This window comes from Anolis carolinensis, chromosome 3 (assembly GCF_035594765.1).
Source record: "Anolis carolinensis isolate JA03-04 chromosome 3, rAnoCar3.1.pri, whole genome shotgun sequence".
NCBI classification, from domain to species: domain Eukaryota; kingdom Metazoa; phylum Chordata; class Lepidosauria; order Squamata; family Dactyloidae; genus Anolis; species Anolis carolinensis.
The window spans coordinates 66,966,798-66,979,993 of record NC_085843.1 but is presented as its reverse complement, the minus strand read 5'-3'; the positions used below and the strand labels follow the sequence as shown (position 1 = coordinate 66,979,993).

At 37.4% G+C, this 13,196-nt stretch overlaps 1 protein-coding gene across 3 annotated transcripts in view; it reads right to left on the bottom strand.

Moving 5' to 3' along the window:
- chodl (chondrolectin) overlaps window positions 1-13,196 on the bottom strand; it is a 161,664-nt gene that overhangs the window by 91,547 nt on the left and 56,921 nt on the right. The window contains exon 1 of one of the 3 annotated variants that reach the window (XM_008107642.3): window positions 10,999-11,158. The exons of the other annotated variants lie outside the window; for them this stretch is intronic. The gene's annotated coding sequence lies outside the window, so the exon portion shown is untranslated. Of the gene's footprint in view, window positions 1-10,998; window positions 11,159-13,196 lie in introns of those variants that run through there. 3 annotated transcript variants of the gene reach the window in all.

The window sequence follows — 13,196 nt, the reverse complement described above, 5'->3', positions numbered from 1 at the left end:
ATTACAATTTTTATTTAAAGTATTTATAGTTTTTTGCTGGTTGCTTGAGAGTTCCAAGTACTTGAGTTCCAGTTAACTGAGAGTCTACCATATTTAAAATTGGCATTAAGGGTTTAAGTTTTGATTATTTGTTTAGCCGATGTACTTATGAAGTTGAATTGAATTAAATAAATATTGTCCAGTGCAGTCTGGAATGCCATTTTTTGTAAAAGTTGCATGTTACTTTGAGAATATCATATTACTGACATCAATTATTTTAAAAAAATATTATTGTTACAAAAATAAGCATAAAAAGACAAGTAGCCCAAAGTCAAAACAATGTTTTAGAAGTAAGAGGTATATGCTATCTAGCACACTGAAGAAGTAATAATACTACAAGTCATAACATTATTCTGCAGAAATAACATTATTGTGCCATTGTTATCTGTAAAAGTAATGCATAATATGTGCTATTTGGAGTGATAACATCTTACTTTCAAGCTCTGTTCCACTGGAACTTCAAGGTGGTTTCAAAATATATCCACTGACATTGAACAATTGATTCACTAAAGCATTATAGACAAAGGAAACATACTAACAGCACACATATGCACATACAGACACATTATTGGACTTTTTACATCTTAGAGCAGATGAAGTAGAGCTGACCTCTCATTATTGAAAGGTAAATGATTTTTCCATTGATATTAGCTGGTACTGCTAAAAGCCGGAAGATTTATTATCAAATTACTAGGACACAGAAAGCATTCAATTAAGCCTTGACTCTGGCAATGTCATATATTCAGCCTTCTTCACATAGAGATTACTTAACTTTTAATTTATGGCATATATTATGAGAAAAACATTTGACATGAAGATTTATTTTTCAAAAAGGTTTGGAAGGGATTCAGTTATTTGGACAAAAATTATATAACATATACATGATTTGCCATCAGAATTTGCCAAATCTGCTATCATGAAATTAACCACAGAAAAATTATATAAAACAATTTCCATTTCTTTGTACACTACATCTATTGGAGTGTCATTTCCAAACTTTAGATCACTATGTGAGTGGTATGTGCCTCCCTAACCTCTATTTGCAGGGCACACAACTTTCATGTACTTACGAATATAGATATGTGTAAATCATACTGATGTACTTAATGGTGTTTGAGCAGAACTCACTTACAAAATCCGGCAAATGGGGCACATTAGTCACACTTGAATTTCTCTTGTTCATAGGATTACCTTAAGTCAAAGACAACTTGATAGTCAATAACGACAACTTTGGCCCATTTACAATGCAGGGAAAGGCCACTTTAACACGGCCTTGCCCTATGTTAGCCGAAGTTGGTGGAAAGTCCAAATTATGCCATAGAATGCACACTATTCCCCAACTTTGGGCCTTTGGGAACAGTTGTGCAGGTTCCAAAATGCCCCTACTACCATCCCATGTTTCCCTGGCTCAGGAAGTGTTGGGATATGGATGGTAGTTTCCCATTGGCATTCTGTATTGCAGCAGTTTCTGCCTTATGAATTTATGTATGTATGTATGTATGTATGTATGTATGTATGTATGTATTTATTACATTTATACCCTGCCCTTCTCACTTTGAAGGGGACTCATAGCAGCCTTACAAGTAGGCAACAAGTTGGTGCCGCATAACATGCACACAATAAAATAAAATAAAAATATATTAAAACCAAAGAGTTAAAAACATATGAACATTCATCCAAGTATTAAAACCACACAGTCCAAAATCATACTCCAAGGCCATTCCATTCGTCATTTCACTGTATTGTATTCAATTATTGCACTAAAAATCACTGTCCAAAAGCTTGGTCCCACAACCTTATTTTTACTTTCTTCCTTAAAGTCAGAAGGGAGGGAGCTGATCTAATTTCTCTGGGGAGGGAGTTCCACACATGAGGGGCCACCACTGAGAAGGCCCTGCCTCTCATTTCCACCAACCGCACCTGCAACGTAGGTGGGACCGAGAGCAGGGCATCTCCAGAAGATCCTAACCTCCGAGGTGGATCATAAAAGAAGAAACATTCAGACAGGTAAGCTGGGGTGGGTTGATTATGTCCTCAGCTGGTGCGGATGCAGTAGGAAGTCCAGTGGTGCTAAACATGGGTCCTACCTGTCTGTCATTACGTGAAGTGTTACATTGGCCAGGGTGACTGGGTGTGTTAGGAATGGAAAGGAAGAGGAGGGGGATTCCTCCTCTGCCTCTCCCCTTCTGCAAAACCCTGTTGCCCTGGCTGACATCACTAACATGACAGCAGACAGGTAGGACCAGTGTTTAGTACTACTGGACTTCCTACTGCCTTCGCAGCAGATGAAAACATGCTCAACCCACTCCAGATTCTGAGTTAATGTAGATTTGTCCTATGATTGCAAGAAATGCTTCCTAAAAAAGCAACATTATAATGCAATCAAAATTTAAATAGAAGGCGCAACTGAAATATTTGGACTTTTTCAGGACAAAATTGTCCTATTGATTCTACTGGATCTGTTGTATGCATGACTAAATCTAACAAGGTTTTTAACAAAATCAACATATTTTAAACATGTCATGATGAATGTTTCCCAATAAATATGTTATCTCGTAACTGCCCTGAAGACCTAGATGCTATCATCTTTCACTTGTAACTGTTTAATGTTTTCCACTTTTTCTTTTACTCTTTCTTGTTCCATAAAATTAAAAAAATGTACTAAGGAGAAAAAAATGGATGGCTACATAATATTATTTTACTTGTACCACTAGAAGCTATAAATCTAGAGGTATCCGTCACCAATAAATTTGGAAATTACTGCTTGTAGGCTTTTCACTTTTTTAAAATACTAGCTGCAGGCAGATCAAAAAAGTCACTTCAGAGTAAAAGTGACAGAATTGAATGTATCAAGAATGAGTAATTATCAATGGTATTTTCAGTGTACTGGTGCAATATAGCATTCAAGAATAATTATATCAAATAGCATGCAGTAGTTTAGAAGGTATATTCTCCTAGGTCTTAATGCTATGTAAATTTATATTTTTATGACTTATGGGAATCCTCAAGCAAGAGATCACAGAAATTTGGCAAAAATTGTTCAGAAGTTTGCCATTTCCTTCTCCTGAGGTTCAGAAACCGTGTCTTACTCAAGGCCAACCTGTGGATTTCCATGTCTAGACAGGAATTTGAACCCTAGTCTGCAAAGTCTGAATCCAATGGTGAAAGAACTACACCAAACTCTTTACTTGGTCTTCCCAGAGCTAAACATAAAAAGAAAATGTAAACAACATTCCATTGTTCTTTATATCTGAAGACACATTTAAAGTTCCTACTGAATGTTTTATACTGCATGAATACTATATTGTGCTATAACAATTCTATATAATAAGTTATTAGAATGGAAGGCCGAACCAGAAATTATAAAGGATTCAATGCTAAAATGGTCCAGAAATGTGGGCAGAATTATAACTATTGATGAATGGGAAAATATTTGGAACAGAAAGATGAAATATTGTTATTCTATAGAATTAAATGAAAATTGGTTAAAAACAATTCATAGGTGGTATTTAACACCAAAAAACTTGGATTAATGTACAAAAACAGAGATAAAAAATGTGTTGTCGAAGGCTTTCATGGCCGGGATCACAGGGTTGTTGTATGTCTTTCGGGCTGTGTGGCCATGTTCCAGAATCATTCTCTCCTGACGTTTCGCCCACATCTATGGCAGGCATCCTCAGAGGTTGTGAGGTTGTGAGCTACCTCACAACCTCTGAGGATGCCTGCCATAGATGTGGGCGAAACGTCAGGAGAGAATGCTTCTGGAACATGGCCACACAGCCCGAAAGACATACAACAACCCAGAGATAAAAAATGCTGGTGATGTAAAGAACAGATAGGATCACATTTCCATGTATGGTGGAATTGCAAAGAAATTAAAAACTGTTGGAAAGTAATTCACACGGAATGCAAAAAAAATCCTCAAAATTGACTTTGATTGTAAACCAGAATATTACCTATTAGGACTTTACGACATGCAAAATCATGATAGAATAGAGTCTCCAAAGGGAAAAGAGAATAAGATAAAAATGTATACATATGCTATGACAGCAGCAAGAATAGTGATAGCTAAAAATTGGAAGAGCCCTGTATGCCCCACAAAAGCAATGTGGTTGGGGAAATTAATGGATATTAAAAATATGGACAAATTAACCTATTTGCTAAAAAGAAGTAATTGAAAGGTGATGAAAGAAACAGACTGGTCCGACTTTGAAGATTACCTAACGGAAGAACTGAAAGGATAAGACAAAATACAGTACAGAGGAAAGAAGATTGGAAGTCTACCCCCCCCCCCCCCGGGGTTAGGTTACCTTCCTGGGAGTCTAATTCAGACTTCCCCTTGATTTTGCCCTCTGACTTTCCTAAACCCCTCCTTTATAAATCTATCCCTTACCTATGAATTCCCTTAGCTAAATAATCCCCTAAAATGTATTTAACCTTTACGACCATCCACACACCCCATTCCTTATTCGTCCTTACCCTGATTAACCTAATCTTTCCATTCCCCCCCCCCCCCCCCACACTTCCCTTTAGGATACACAAGATGTAATTTTTTTAAAAAACTTTAATAAAAATTATATGGAAAAAATACTATATTGCACCATCTATATCTATATCTATATCTATCTATATCCATAATAAAAGTGAAAATCCATATGTGTGTATGTTGAACGGGTGTCCGCTCACACAGACAGCCTCCGGCTTCCACAAACAGGCTATAGTTCCCAGTGCTGAGGAGCCACCAAGTCACTCTTTTCCACTGACATTGTTCAACCTGGCTGAGTTTTAGCATTGCAATAACGCTGGTCGCAGCGGCGGGAAAGTGTTGAGGCTATGAAACTTCCAAAGTCATTCCTCACTGTGATAAGTGCCTAAATCTGAATGAGAACTATGTTGAAATGTACTATTTCAGTGTGGCTTTCAACTGCATATCGTAAGTGGTTTATCCTATACTTTGTTTTTTTTAAAAATTCCAAAACGTCATGTACTTTCTGGATAGCCCTCGTAAATAAAGCAAGCAAAATGCTTCTGCTTCCACCTTTTTCATTTGCAAAAAGTGAAACAGCTGCATACAAGGAAGCAATTCAGAATAGTCTGTTTTCAATGTTCTTCAGCAGATGATGGTATTGTTCTCTAGGTTAAGGCAACATGGTGCTAGGGTCTTAAGTCTTTGAAGCCAAACATTTTCTTATTTGTCCCATATACCTAAAGGAGATGGCACCTTAAAGCAGGAACAAAACCAGAGAGGCTAGTTATTCCAAGGTGCCTGGCCCTCGTTGGTCCAGCATCCTGGTCATAATAGCAGACTTGCGGTTCTTGAAAAATACACACATATATACATACACACATACACACACACTATCTCTGAGGACCCTCACAGACTGAACTTTGAGTGTTGGAAGACAATGGCAAGACATATATGGTGAGTGTTGACTAATGGTCATTGGTCTCTCCTAACAAGCTGAAGGAAACAGACCTCATCATTCACCTTTTAGCCATAAGTATCTCATTAGTAGAGATTGTTCTGTACAAGCAGTTTTACAGCAGGAATGGGAGAGACTTCTGCCACTGCCTGCTGAACAGATCCCTTCAGGATATTTTTTTCAGATAAGTAATTACTTTGAACAGGGTCAGTGAGCGGCTAACTGGAGCCCAGATGAATTATAACTCTAACCTCCTCCCTTTCTCTGACAACATCTGCATTTGGATGGAATTGCAATGGGCAAATTCACTCAATCAGGCCTTTGGTTTTTCTTTTCCAGACAAAGAATGCTTCTACTCCCACCTTCAACACAACAGTCCCAGGTCACTGGGCAGAAAATGTAGTTGGATTCGAAACCTCTTTCTTCCAATCCAGTGATCTGCAAGGCCTTTTCCCTATCCATTCTCCCATCCAAAACCTTGCAACAAAATTGGTGAAAAAAGCCAGCCATGCATTGCATGTCCATGAATCATGGCAGTGCTAATACAAACATATACTCCACTTTCTGGGCTACAGTTTCCGGAATCCCCTAACCAGCATAGGCACTGAGGTATTCTAGGAATTTTGGTCCAAACTATTATATTTCTGAAGTCTGAAGCAGCCCCTAAAAATTTTTGGAACAACAAATCACATGTAGTTACAACAGTTCTCATCATGTACTATCTCCCTTTGCAAACAGTCATTTTTACAGAACAGGGTCACATTTTTAAACATTTTCCTTCCAATCCAGTGATCTGCAAGGCCCTTCCCTTTCTGTCTTCCAATCTAGAACTACATCAGAAATGGTGAAAACAGCCAACCAGCCATTGCACGCTCATGGGCCATGGCAGTGCTAACTCAAAAAGGCCAGCAAATTGAACTTTGGAAATGTCACGGGGGTTTAAGGACAGAGGTTCAAAAATATGACTGTCCAGGGAGATTGATACCCAAGAGAGGAAATTTGTTTCTGCCACCTGCAACAGCTCTCTATTTTGCAGTAAAATATAAATGGCCCTGAAACATGGCGACCATAACCATGCGAAAAGTTAAGTTGGCCACACTAAGCTTCAGCTACAACGTTAAACCATCAGATGCCAATCTATTCTAAGGAAAACATATTTCTGACCAGTGTACCAGTTAACAAAAAGGAGAAAAATAAACACCGATTTTCACAAAGGAATACTTTACAGAGAAGAAAACACAGGACCTTATGACTTAAAATAGTACCATAGAGAAAGAGATAAAAATAAGGAATAGAAGTCACACAAAAATTACACATACATAAGTTGAAATTAACAGGTACTGTGAGATTCCCATGTTTATTTGATTCAAGGGAAAGGGATCTACTCCTACACACATACATATTTATGGTCTTATATATTTGATTTATGCATTTACTTTGAATTGATTTATACTTTACAGTCCTATAAGGGGATCTGTAATTCATTTAAACCATTCCCTATATCATTATATTTCTGCAGAATATAATGTGAAAGGAGGCAGATTTGCATATACAGTAGAGTCTCACTAATCCAAGCCTCGCTTATCCAAGTTTCTGGATTATCCAAACCATTTTTGTGGTCAATGTTTTCAATATATTGTGATATTTTGGTGCTAAATTCGTAAATACAGTAATTACAACATAACATTACTGTGTATTGAACTATCTTTTCTGTCAAATTTGTTGTAAAACATGATGTTTTGGTGCTAAATTTTTAAAATCATAACCTAATTTGATGTTTAATAGGTTTTTCCTTAATCTCTCCTTATTATCTAAGATATTCGCTTATCCAAGCTTCTGCCAGCCCGTTTAGCTTGGATAAATGAGACTCTACTGTACTGTTTGAAAATGCAATTGCAAATATTGAAGGAAACATAATCTTTTAAGAATAATTTCAACAATTTGATGAAGAGTAACAAAAATAAGGCAAATGTGATTTCCTATCAAAGGTAGGAATTTCTATCAGATGTGAAATATTTGGATTATGTAGTCAGATTTCTATTTACAAGTATATATTATATTATTGTTTTATATAGTCAACTGTGTCCTTTCTTATGGCATGTATGGACACAGCTATGAAGTCTCCTTGTGAACATGGTTATGCCATGATAAACACCAGACTTAATAATAATAATAATAATAATAATAATAATAATAATAATAATAATAAATGCTTTATTTGTATTTCACCCTATCTCCTCGAGGGGACTCAAGGCGAATTCCAGCAAGCACAAAAATAAACATTCAGTGCCTAGAAACAACATAGATAAAGGTAAAGGCTTCCTCTTCCAGCTCTGAGTGGTAGTTATATCACTATTGGTGAGTAAGTGGATGCTTGGCAAGTCACTATGGGAAACTGAGCAAGGCTGTGTGAAGCAGCAATCTGTGCTATTTAAGATGTGGTTGTTGTGTGTTTTCTGGGCTGTATGGCCATGTTCCAGAAGTATTTTCTCCTGACGTTTTGCCCACATCTATGGCAGGCATCTTCAGAGGTTGCCTGCCATAGATGTGGGAGAAACATCAGGAAATAATACTTCTGGAACATGGCCATACAGCCCAGAAAACACACAACAACCATGTGATTCCAGCCATGAAAGCCTTCGACAAAATTTATTTAAGATGATTTGCCCCTTGAAATCCATATCACTATTCATATCACTCAGAGATCTTTCATACCAGCCATTAGTGAAAAGCATTCATCTCAGGTGGCAAATGCAGAGAGGCATCAGCAAGGTGAAAGAAAAAAGGGAGTCTGTCGTAGTACAGTGAGGACAGCATTTGATTTAATGATATGTTAGGCAAGATGCCCTCACTAAAGCTGAGCAATCTGGCACTGAAGCAAACACACTTTACTGTTTATAGCAACTTTTTAAAGCTCAACAACTTGAAATTACAACATACAGCCAATCACATGAGGAAAATAAGTAGATATATATTAGCCAATCATTAAAAAGCTGTCATTAAGGCATCATGGATAATTACTAAGTAAGCATTAAGTTCAAACTACTCCTGTTGAACATTTCCTTAATTTTTTTCAGATTATTAATGTTATTACTAAATAACCAGTTAGTCAATAGTAAGTCCAGTGTGCCAGATAAATGACTTATTTGCCTTTTCTTGTGATTTGAGACAGCTTCAGGGTAGAGAAAGGCGGGATAGAAATATTGCAAATAAATATAGCAAATTTCCTGGTTGAGAATACTTTTTGTTCAGCACAGCTTTACTTTGGTTTTATGTTCCCCTTCTAATCTTGTCCCTCGAGGGTCTACCATCACATGGCACCCATGAGAACTGTCAGTGTGGGCATTGCTACCATTAACCTACTAGACATTTGGCAGAGGGGGGCATATTTGATGCAGCACAAATTTCAATGCCAATGGAAAATTAGTATAAGATACATTTTAAAATCCTTATCTGTGTAACACACTTCAGATTTGGAACCAAGCATTTTTCTGATAGCTTTCACATTTGATGTCATTATGAATTATCCCTAAATTTTCATTATTTGATTTTAATTGTTTTTATTGTTTTAACTGTTAGTTTTATTCTATTTGCTTTTTGTTGTTCAAAAACAAAAAAACACTGGAAGGCAGTATAATAATGTTTTAAAATAAATTATTAATTAAGCTTGACTTGATAGCTTTTCAAGTGATGTGAAACAACCATGTGGCTTTTGCTGAAATATTTGCATGGTCATTTCACACCAGGCCACTGAAAAAACCATGAACTTTAAAATTACTGTTGGGTCATGCTGGCAGATGAATATCTAATTAATTTCATTTCATGTGGGAGTGAGTCTGTTTTGGCCAAAAGGACCTGGAAAACTTAGAAACAGAAACTCTAAAAGGTCAGGGGGAAATTGCACTAGGGAGATTTGTTGTTATTGCATTTTAGTTGTTAATGAATACAACTCTAAGGAGTTGAATTGTCCAGACTTTGCATGCTCTTTTGGGAACATTCCATTTCTGCTAAAAGTTTTTCTATAAAGAGATGACATTAATCTCACAGTTATAAGAGTCTCAATTGTGGATCTAAAAGACTTTACTGCAGTGTATGAAAGCAGCAACCAGTCTCCCTGAATCGTTATTTTGCTAAATCCCAGAAGACTTTTTCTCTAAAGATGAGGGCATTTACCTTAAGTTACGAGGCCCATGTTATCACATCATGCATTTGTTACTGAATTTTACCTGAAGACAGTTCAGTGTAAATGTCTCTTCAGAATGGTACAAAGTGGAGGAAATTAGTAATCTGAAGCAAAAGATATTTGCTTGATAATAACTACACAATTATGATTCCATCTGACTAGCTATTTATTGCCGACATTTAGTCATACCTAGCATTTTCCATTATTGTTTCACACGGTATTCTCTATAAATGGACAGAACCAAAACAAAGAGAGTGGATATTTCTCTAAATTGCTCCTCTTTGTCAAATGGATTCATATTGATTTTTGCAAATGCATCTTCCAAAACAAATCATCTGTATCTACCAGTTTGACCTGTCAGTCGCCACTTATATTTAATTGCCTTACAGAAAATGTCAGGGAAGACAGGAGAGAATGGCTTGGCTAAATGAAGTTGAGGATACATTCTTAGCATCTTTCATATATCTTCCTTCAAGATGAAAAGGGAACTCTAAGCCTAAAGGCCTCTTGACACGTTCTCATATTTATACCAGGCCTGGCCCAAAAACTTTTGCTGCTTCAGGTAGAAAAGCTAAAGGCACACCTCTTCATTTCACCTACAGAAGCTGACTGCACTGACTTACCTTGAACTCTGGGAACACTAGGAAGAGAAGTGGGTGACAGGGCAAGAGATACAGGCACATCTCAAGTTAACAAAGCATCTGTCATAGAGGCTTCTTTTTACAAAGTCTTTTTATAGTCATTCAGCCCTGCTCCACTTCTTCCTTATGCTCTGCCCAGCTAGATCAGTGTTTCCCAAACTTTGCTCTTCCAGCTGTTTTGGCCTCCAACTTCCAAAATTCCTGACAGCTGGACAAGCTAGCCGGGGCTTTAGGAAGTTGAAGTCCAAAATATCTGGAGAACTAATATTGGGAACAACTATGCTAGATATTCTGGTATTGACTGGATTATGAGGGAGAACAGGAGAAACAGAGACATTCAATATTGTTTTGCAGCTATATTTCTGCAGTAAAAATGCAATAAAACTTGGGATGGGAAAAAGTGGAACTCTATTTTAGCTGGTCTTGCTGCCATCATGAGTCTCTGTCTACAGGATGCAAGGAAAGCTGCAGATTCATTCAGAATACCTTACTAAAAATGCCTGAACAACAAAACTAAAAGAAGTGTGTGTGGGGGGGAGAGAGAAAATAGCCCTCATAAGCTCCGCACAGCATGTTAAAAGGACAAAAAAACAGACATCTGGAAAATAAAGCATAAAGATAATTAGGAAAATAGAGACTGGTGAATGAAGAATAAATAATCAATGACAGTTTTTTGAAATAAGCTTTCAAGTGGTTTCTAGAAGCTTCTCACCTCAGAAAAGGTTTGTGTGGCCAGAAAAAGGAAAGACGTGATCAATTCCCTTTCTGACATCAGCAAAGTTGTCCACAATGGTCAAGAGCTCAGACAGACCTCTGTAGCTGGCTAAGACTGGCAGCAACATGGAGGAGGTGAGATATGGGCTTCCATAGCAGAATGTACTCCCATAGCAACCCTGTATTTGACATGAATACACCAGAACCTGGGCTGATTTAGGATATATTCGTACTTGGCTAAACTTCCTGGTGTAGGTGACACTAAAAAAATGTATGCTTTAATAAATTTGTTAGATGTTAATGTAGTGTAATTCATTTTTTGCTTCTTATTTGAAAATCATTTTTCTTTGACAGGTTTCAATTAATAAGAAATCATTTTGAAAAGTTTTTTTTAAAAAAACACTGCATAAACACCTGGGAGATGGAAATGGACTAACCATCCTGGTGAACCATATATAAGCCACTAGAAAGATTGCCCTTCTCATACTTTTGGGATGTATTAGGAAGTATAACTAAATAAGTAACAGAGTGCAGAGAAGTCTTTTGTGGATTTTTTGGCATGTGTATTATATGGCAGTATAACTGGCACATTTCAGAACACTTTTGAGAACATCGGTGATCTGTATATCACATTCAGCAGACCTGCTGATTTTATTTCAGTAGACATTGAATTACTACCACAGTTTAAAAGTTTGCCATACATACATGGTAAGAGAATTACATGATCAGAACTACAGTGACAATCCCTCAGTTTCCATGCTCTATATTGTAGCTTCTTTTCCCACATATTGCCAAAGCAATAAAATAAAACAAAAAAAAACCCAAATCCACCACAGTTCATTTTCCCCACATGCTACTTACCCTCTTTAATGCCTTATTCATAGAGCCTCACTCTGGTCCTTTCTCAATAGTACTGCTCATGTTTTTGGAGAGTATTTTTGTTACTGAGTAGTGTTGCTGTCAGAGCAGAAAAATGACAAGACATATTGCTTGAATTGTGAGGATTCACCAGGCATTCTGTCATTTTAGTAAACAACTAGCTGTGCCCGGCCACGCGTTGCTGTGGCGAAACATGGTGGTTTGGGAAATAAAGTATTGAGGAATTGGTGGTAGTTAAGGTCAAGGGTAAAGGTTTTCCCCAGACATTAAGTCCAGTCGTGTCTGACTCTGGAGGTTGGTGCTCATCTCCATTTCTAAGCCGAAGAGCCGGCGTTGTCCGTAGACTCCTCCAAAGTCATGTGGGATGACTGCATGGAGCGGCGTTACCTTCCCGCCGGAGCAGTACCTATTGATGCACTCACATTTGCATGTTTCCGAACTTCTGGGTTGGCAGAAGCTGGGGCTAACAGTGGGGGCTCTCTCCGCTCCCCCAATTCAAACCTGTGGCCTTTCGGTCCAGAAGTTCAGCAGCTCAGCGCTTTAACACGCTGCGCCATCAGGGGATATTATTTCCTAAAGGTTGTGAATATACAATATTTCTGATTGTTTTTTTTTGTTTCTTGGAGGCAAGTATGAATGCTGCAATTAGGAAAAATGATTAGGATGTAATGGCCTTGCAGCTTTAAAGCCTGGCTGTTTCCTCCCTAAGTGAATTTTTTGTTGGGAGGTGTTAGCTGGCCCTGATTGTTTCCTGTCTGGAATTCCCTTGTTTTCAGAGTGGTGTTGTTTGCGATATTTTATGTGCTTCTACTGTCTATGGCCCTGAGAAAACAGGATTTGCCAGATTTTGATGATGGGAATACTTTGTTGGGAGGTGTTAGCTGGCCCTGATTGTTTCCTGTGTGGAATTCCCCTGTTTATTTACTGTCCTGGTTTTAGAGATTATATTGTTCTGCATTATTCTATCCCAGTAATTATTTCATATTAAAGAAGAATCTCACTTATCCAACATTCGCTTATACAATGTTCTGGATTATCCAACGCAGTCTGCCTTTCCATAATCAATGTTTTTGTAGTCAGTGTTTTAAATTCATTGTGATATTTTAGTGGTAAATTTGTAAATACAGTACAGTAGAGGCTCACTTATCAAACATAAACGGGCCGGCAGAACGTTGGATAAGCGAATATGTTGGATAATGAGGAATTAAGGATAACCCTATTAAACATCAAATTAAGTTATGATTTTACAAATTAAGCACTAAAACATCATGTTAGACAACAAATTTGTCAGAAAAAGTAGTTCAGTACACAGTAATG